Source organism: Hibiscus syriacus, unplaced genomic scaffold (assembly GCF_006381635.1).
Source record: "Hibiscus syriacus cultivar Baekdansim isolate YM2019G1 unplaced genomic scaffold, ASM638163v2 tig00110893_pilon, whole genome shotgun sequence".
Taxonomy (NCBI): Eukaryota; Viridiplantae; Streptophyta; class Magnoliopsida; order Malvales; family Malvaceae; genus Hibiscus; species Hibiscus syriacus.
The window spans coordinates 6,205,585-6,212,684 of record NW_024062901.1 but is presented as its reverse complement, the minus strand read 5'-3'; the positions used below and the strand labels follow the sequence as shown (position 1 = coordinate 6,212,684).

Below are 7,100 nucleotides of genomic sequence, written 5' to 3'. Positions count from 1 at the left end.
GATCTACGCCGGTAGGGGTAAGTTTTGGTGTTTTAAGTTTCAGATTTGGGTGTACGGGGTTGAGGAGAGTTTGTGGGTTGAGTTTGGTTTTGCCGGCCGCCGGAAGTGGCGGTCGACGGCGTTAGGCGGGGCGGTCGGTCTCCATCCGGTTGAAGAGGGCTAGAGAGAGGCGAGAAAACCTGAGGTTCTCTCTTTTTGTAGAGGGAGAGAGCTATTGGTGAGAATGAAGAGGTGGGCCGTTTTGCCCTTTGAAGCATTTATTTATATTAAATACGAAACGGCGCCGTTTTACTGAGGACCATTGGGCAAATACGGGTTTCTTAAATTCATTCTGCAGTCCCTGGTGTTTTGATTCGCTTTACAATATGGTCACTGTATGCAATTTAGCCTTTGGATTTTTGATTTATTTGATTTAGTCACTGTTTACACTTTTTATACTTTGCGAATTAACTCCCTAATTTTGTTTATTTTCTATTGCATTCCACTTTTTTTCATTTCAGTCCATAAATTTCAATCTCATTCATTTTGATCCTTTTTTTGTTTTTATTTATCTTTTTTTTATTTTATTGTAGGTATTATACTATCTTATTTATTTATTTATTTTATTTTTCTTCTAACTCATTTTTTGTTCTCTTTAATTTTTTTTACTTTTTATTTATTTCACATTTATTATTATTTTATTATTATTATTATTATTTAGTTTTTACTAATGTTTTTTTATTGAAGTACTCCAATCGATCAAAGGTAAGTAATTCGAATCGAATGTTTTAAATTTCAATTCAAATTTTAATTTTCGCAATTAAAGATAACCGGCAAATTAATCGGTACCGAAAGGGCGGTTCAAGGGTGCTAATCCTTCCTTGACCGTAACCGACTCCCGAACCCGACACGTTTCTGGTACAACGAAGATCAGGTAAGATGGTGTCCGACCCACCTAAATTCGTTTTAAATTGGTCGGTGGCGACTCCAAATCATTTTTCCTAAGTCGAAGCCCAATTCCGGGGTCCAACCGAAAGACGACTCCGACAATTAGGATATTTTCTTATAATCATTGATACAAAAACTAGTCAAGAATGAAAAAGTTAAAAAATCTAACCATGATAAAATTACTGAAATAACATCAAAAAATCGTAAATCAAAGTCGAGGGAGAGTCGCATGAAAGATCAACATGATAATTAATAAGCATCATCTTGATTAGTTGTGGTGATATCAAATCCAACCTGAGAAAAAATATAAACAAAAACAATAGTCAAACGTACAAAAATTACCATAAAACAGAAAAAATGTGCCATATAGACAGAGATAAACATGTCAAAAAAAAATAAAGATAATAGTGTCACAAAGATATAATTATTCTTATTAAAAATCTAAAAAATAAATAAAAAAAATACAATCGTCGACAACCAACATCAAAATCAATACCATTGCGCTAAAGAAAATCAAAGGAAAAAAGTTAACACTTTCTTTTAACCCCTGAGGCTACTCAATGACCTTATATCCAATACTTGGGTTTAAACATTTTAGCAATGACCTTATATCCAATACTTGGGTTTAAACATTTTAGCTCAAAGAAATTGTTCTGATTCGTATAAAAATATACACCTTTTAAGATTGAGCTTGATCATGCCTTTGATTCTATGTGCATGTAAATGGAAATCCTTAAGATTATACAGTTGGTCCCTATGCCTGAGGAACAAGACGTTGATATTGAAAATCAGTATTACAATTCCAAAGGTTTTCTTTCATCCATTCTTTCCTTTTGTCTTCTTTTTTTTTTTTGGTATATTATTTCCTAATCTCTGTTTTGACGCGGTTATGATAAAAAAATGGTTTCTGTTTTTACCTACAATACGTTTACATACTTCCAAATTTTACTGAAATTAGAGTTAGATTACAACTTTGGAAAGTGGTTGTGAACTGCTGTTAGGTTTTATGCCTATAATACGTTTATACTTCAAAATTTTTCTTCCATTAGAGTTAGAGTCACTTTACTAATGTTATTATTTTGTTTTTACATTAACGTTTCCTTGTCTAACCCTCATTTGGGTGAGCATATGTTCTGTTGAGATCATTTACCCTTTTAAGTACTGTACTTCGTATTATGCATGTCGGTGTGGATTTTCTTTTTCACACTGTCCTTTGATTAATCAATATTGTTATATCAGATACTGAAAAGTCCCTAAATGATATCTCCTATTCCATACACTAGTGGTGGATGAGGGATCAGGGGCCAATTCTGTTTGAATAAATGTGTAAAACCTTGTTGTTAGTTATCAATTATTGATTTCACTTTTTTATCACTTGTGTTTTTTTTTTCCGATTTTGGTTATAAAAGGTTTGCTAGAAACAGACCCTGAAGGAGCGCTTGTTGGTTTTTCTGAAGTGGTTAGCATGGAGCCTGAGAAGGCTGAGTGGTGAGTTATCTGGAATTCACCTCTGTGTTTGTAGCTTCAGGTATATTATGATTATTACCTAGCATTTCTTTAATTTCTGTCAATGCTTTTATGTTCACCTTTTGCTAAATTTTCTTATGATTTTGACACATGCTAGCTATATTGTTTAAGAGCATATGCTATCTGTTGCCTTTCCACTATGGATGGACTTATCTCTTATGTCAACTTTACCAAAGAATTCTGTTATATAAATAGATTCTTGCATTCTTGCTGATTGTGGTTACTGTTTTATCTCTCCATAAAAAAAAACATTTGTCTCATTCACCAAAATATTATGCATTTGGTTCGAGCCTTATCAATGTTCAACATGTGCTCATACTTCCTCTGCTAGGGGATTCAAAGCTCTGAAGCAAACTGTAAAGATCTATTACCGTTTAGGGAGGTATAAAGAAATGATAGACTCTTACCGGGAGATGCTAACGTACATCAAATCAGCAGTAACACGAAATTACAGTGAAAATGTATAAACAATATTATGGATTTTGTTTCCGGATCAGCTAGTCAAAATTTTGATCTCCTGCAAGAATTCTATCAAACCACTCTCAAGGCCCTTGAAGAGGTGAAGAATGAGGTTAGAAAGTATTTAATTCACAATGTCATAGCTTTGACATTTGCGTCAAGCTTTGCTTTATTGCTTCTCGTCATGTGGAGACTCTGGTTTAAGAAAATTCTATAGCTTTGGCATTTGTATCAAGCTCTGATTTATTTCTTCTTGTCATGCAGAGACTTTGGTTTAAGACAAATCTAAAGCTTTGCAAGAACTGATTTGATATGGTTGAGTATGGGTGAATGAGCAAGGTATCTTCTCGAAACATTTTTAAGTTCATTACTTCATTTATCCACAACATAGAATGTTAAAACATAATTAGCTAATATATGTCACTATCAGATTTTGAAGGAACTTTATAAATCTTGTCAAAGGGAAGATGGTACAGATGATCAAAAAAAGGGAAGTCAGCTTCTGGAGGTATATGCAATTGAAATTCAAATGTATACAGAGACAAAAAATAACAAAAAGCTCAAGGTAAATCCATTTAGGCTGGTCTGGATTTTTTTAAAGCATGGCTGAATACTTTATTTCTTGATTTACTGTGTAAAGTAAGCTACTTGTTTAATTTAAAATCATGTACTGTTTTCAACATATTATAGAAAGAACTAGTGAGCTAGGGAGGGGGGTATTTCTCAAACATCAATCCCAATTTTTTAGTTCTTCTCCTTCTTTCTTATCGAATCAATTCTACTTTTTTAACCAATGCCATCTGCTCGTCTCAAACTGGATTTTAGTATATCTGTCTTGACCCACCACCATAATTTCCCTTTATTTGTTCTTTAAAGGAATCATGCCTAGATCAATACAAGGAACATTAGTTGATTTTAGTACTGATTTACATAAATGTTCACTCCTGTTCGACCTCAATTTCATGGGTACATCATTACCTTTCTTCCCTTAATTAATACTGAATTATGACCTTTCCAAGTACATATTTTTCTTTTTTTATCCTACGTTTGAAAAAAATATAAAAATTATTGGACATCAATATTAGGTTACGTATTATGAATTCCTTTGTTTTCTACCACGTATGAAGACTGAAGAGTTAAATCAAACATAATTTTTAGAAATGTTATGGAATAATTAGTATCCACCTATAAGGCCAGACAGAGAGTGAGGGAAGCTTAATCCCCTAAAAGTTGTATGTACGTGTTATTGCTAACCATCTTTGATGGATATTTGTAACTTTATTCTATTTTAGGTGATAGCTTAAGAACCAACCTTGATAATGTATGACAATTGTTTTACTAAGTTAATGGTTTATCTCTGGGTCTTGGTCTTATAATTGAGGTTTAGCTGAGTCTGAAATGTTTGATTATGCAGCAATTATACCAGAAAGCACTTGCAATCAAATCTGCCATACCTCATCCACGGATCATGGGAATAATTCGTGAATGTGGTGGCAAGATGCATATGGCTGAGCGCCAATGGGCTGAGGCAGCAACAGATTTCTTTGAAGCTTTCAAGAACTATGATGAAGCTGGGAATCAGAGACGTATTCAATGTCTTAAGTATGATGTCTGTTCCTACTTTTTATTTTTTATGCATTTTTCTTATTTTCAATTTGAAGTGTACTCCTCTTCCCTCTCGTGTCATCAGTATTATAATAGTAACGCTTTGACATGAGAGCTGAAGCTCTTTATCCATTCCCTGATTCCTTGGGAGCACCTGATCTAACCCTACTATGGCACTACGGTGGTCCAAGCATATGAATAACATTTCTCTATACATGTCTGAAGTGGCCACTTCAAGGAAAAATGTTCACTTACAAAAACTAATGTAGAAAATAATTAATTGCCACAGTAGGCGTAGAAGGTTAAGGATGGATTTTGGAGAATGATCAACATGTAGAAGAGATATGTAGAGAATCACAGTCAGTGAGGACTAGGAGAGCAAAAATGAAAGAAAAAAGTAGGGTAGACAAAGCAAGAATCATATGAGCAAAATATCGGAAAGAGCACAAATGAAACTGATGGGCAAAGGTTGTGAACAGGAAGAGAGAAAATTAGGTCGTGGATGCCTTCTATAAATGCCTAGTTTCCATTCCTTTTGCCCAATTAGATAAATTTTCAAATTGATCTTTTTTAACTTGTGTCACTTATGGATACCTTTTTAATCTTTTATCTTGATCTTGTGTTGCTTCCAGATACCTTGTTCTGGCTAATATGCTTATGGAATCCGAAGTTAATCCTTTTGATGGTCAGGAAGCAAAGCCGTAAGTTCTTTTATATCCCTACCATCTCTCTTTGTCTCTCTCTATAATATATATTTGCACGGGCGTGTGTGCGTGCGTTGACTGATCGCTATTCCTACAGGTACAAAAATGATCCTGATATTTTGGCAATGACCAATCTTATAGCAGCCTATCAACGAAATGAAATAATAGAATTCGAAAAGATCCTTAAGGTTTGTGCAAGGTTGTTGTGATATATATTATCATTTGCATCTCTTTGCTTTCCTTATTGCTAAGCTTGGAACCTTTTTATCCCCTTTAGACTTTTTAACTCTTGATATCCACAGAGTAACCGAAGGACAATCATGGATGATCCATTCATCAGAAATTATATCGAAGATCTATTGAAGAATGTGAGAACTCAAGTGCTACTTAAGCTTATAAAACCATATACAAGAATCCGGATCCCTTTCATATCAAAGGTGAAAGCTAAAGTTCTCCTTCCTAGTCAGTCGCGTCAAATGTTTGTTCTTTTTAGTTACTGATACAATAATCGTTTTTAGCTTGACCTTTCTTTTATATGATAAACCAAGGGTTTAGTTATTTATAATATATCATTAACTCCTTGAGCTATCAATAATCAGGAACTCAATGTGCCAGAAAAAGATTTGAGCAATTGTTAGTTTCCTTGATCTTGGATAATCGTACTGAGGGGCATATTGATCAAGTGAACCGGCTGTTGGAGCGTGGTGACATGTCAGTTCTGTTCCTTATCACTTACTACATATATTAGTTGCGTTGAAATTGAACCAATGTCGGCGTGATTTGATTCATACCTTTATGTTGTGCCAGATCAAAGGGCATGAAGAAGTATACTGCTATAGATAAATGGAACACAGCTTAGATCCCTTTATCAAGCCATCAGCAACAGGGTTTCCTGAGATTTCAAGTATGGTTATATGATATCGGGTACTCTCGTGTTCTTTTCATCGTTTTTTGAGGCCACAGTAATATGCTTTCTCAGTTCTCATCTTAGGTGATCTAGAAAAGCAATTCTGGAAAATAGATTCGCTTACCTATGGTTTGTCAGCAAAGTTCTACTTTTGTTCAATGATAAAAAAAACATAAGAACGTATCAAAAAGGGGTTTCTTAAGATGGTTGAGGAAAAAAATTAAAAAATGAGTGCAGAGGTGGATGAACAGCTAAACAAAAGCTGAAAACAGTTTTTTTTCTCTTTATGGTTGGAATTATTGATTTCAATCCTAACATAAATTTTAGATCTAAAAATGTGTATGATTATATTGGATTTATGTCATACTTTATAAGATTGGATCGTTAGAAATGACCATCCAGCTCAGTTGGTAGAGCACAAAGTTCTTAACCTTGAGGTCGTGGAATCGAGTCCCACGGAGGGCATTTTATAATTCAGAGGTCTCTTACGGAAGCTGCTCTCAACCTGGTGTTGGGGGTAACCTACTATCTTACCTCTCCCTTACCCCATACATATGGGAAAAAGGGACAACCATTTTTATAAGATTGGATCATTGTTATGGGCTTTATTTTCTCTTACATCTTTACATTCTGCTAGACTGCAACTATTTTCTTTTGTGGGATGAAATTTGTTTGATAAAATAGTTGTTCAAAAATACTCTCTTATGGGTTAGGATCCACTCATAATGATTTATACAACTTTAGGAATGTTGGAAGAGTAAAATTAAAAAGATTTACATGGTGTAAACGGATTTGTCTCCTGCTGTATTTGGTGTTTTTTTAACTATTGGTATTTGACTTGTTGATTTACTATTCCGGATTGGATTTTGTAGAGGCCTACTATGAGGGCGACCCTTCTAACATAGTTTGCTTTATTTACAAGCGTTAAGATTCGAATTTCTGATCTTGTTTAAGGGATTTAGTGTCTCATT

At 34.3% G+C, this 7,100-nt stretch overlaps 1 pseudogene; it reads left to right on the top strand.

The window, feature by feature from the left end:
• Positions 1-1,685: 1,685 nt before the first annotated feature.
• LOC120145266 lies at positions 1,686-6,258 on the top strand (annotated as a pseudogene).
• Positions 6,259-7,100: the final 842 nt, after the last annotated feature.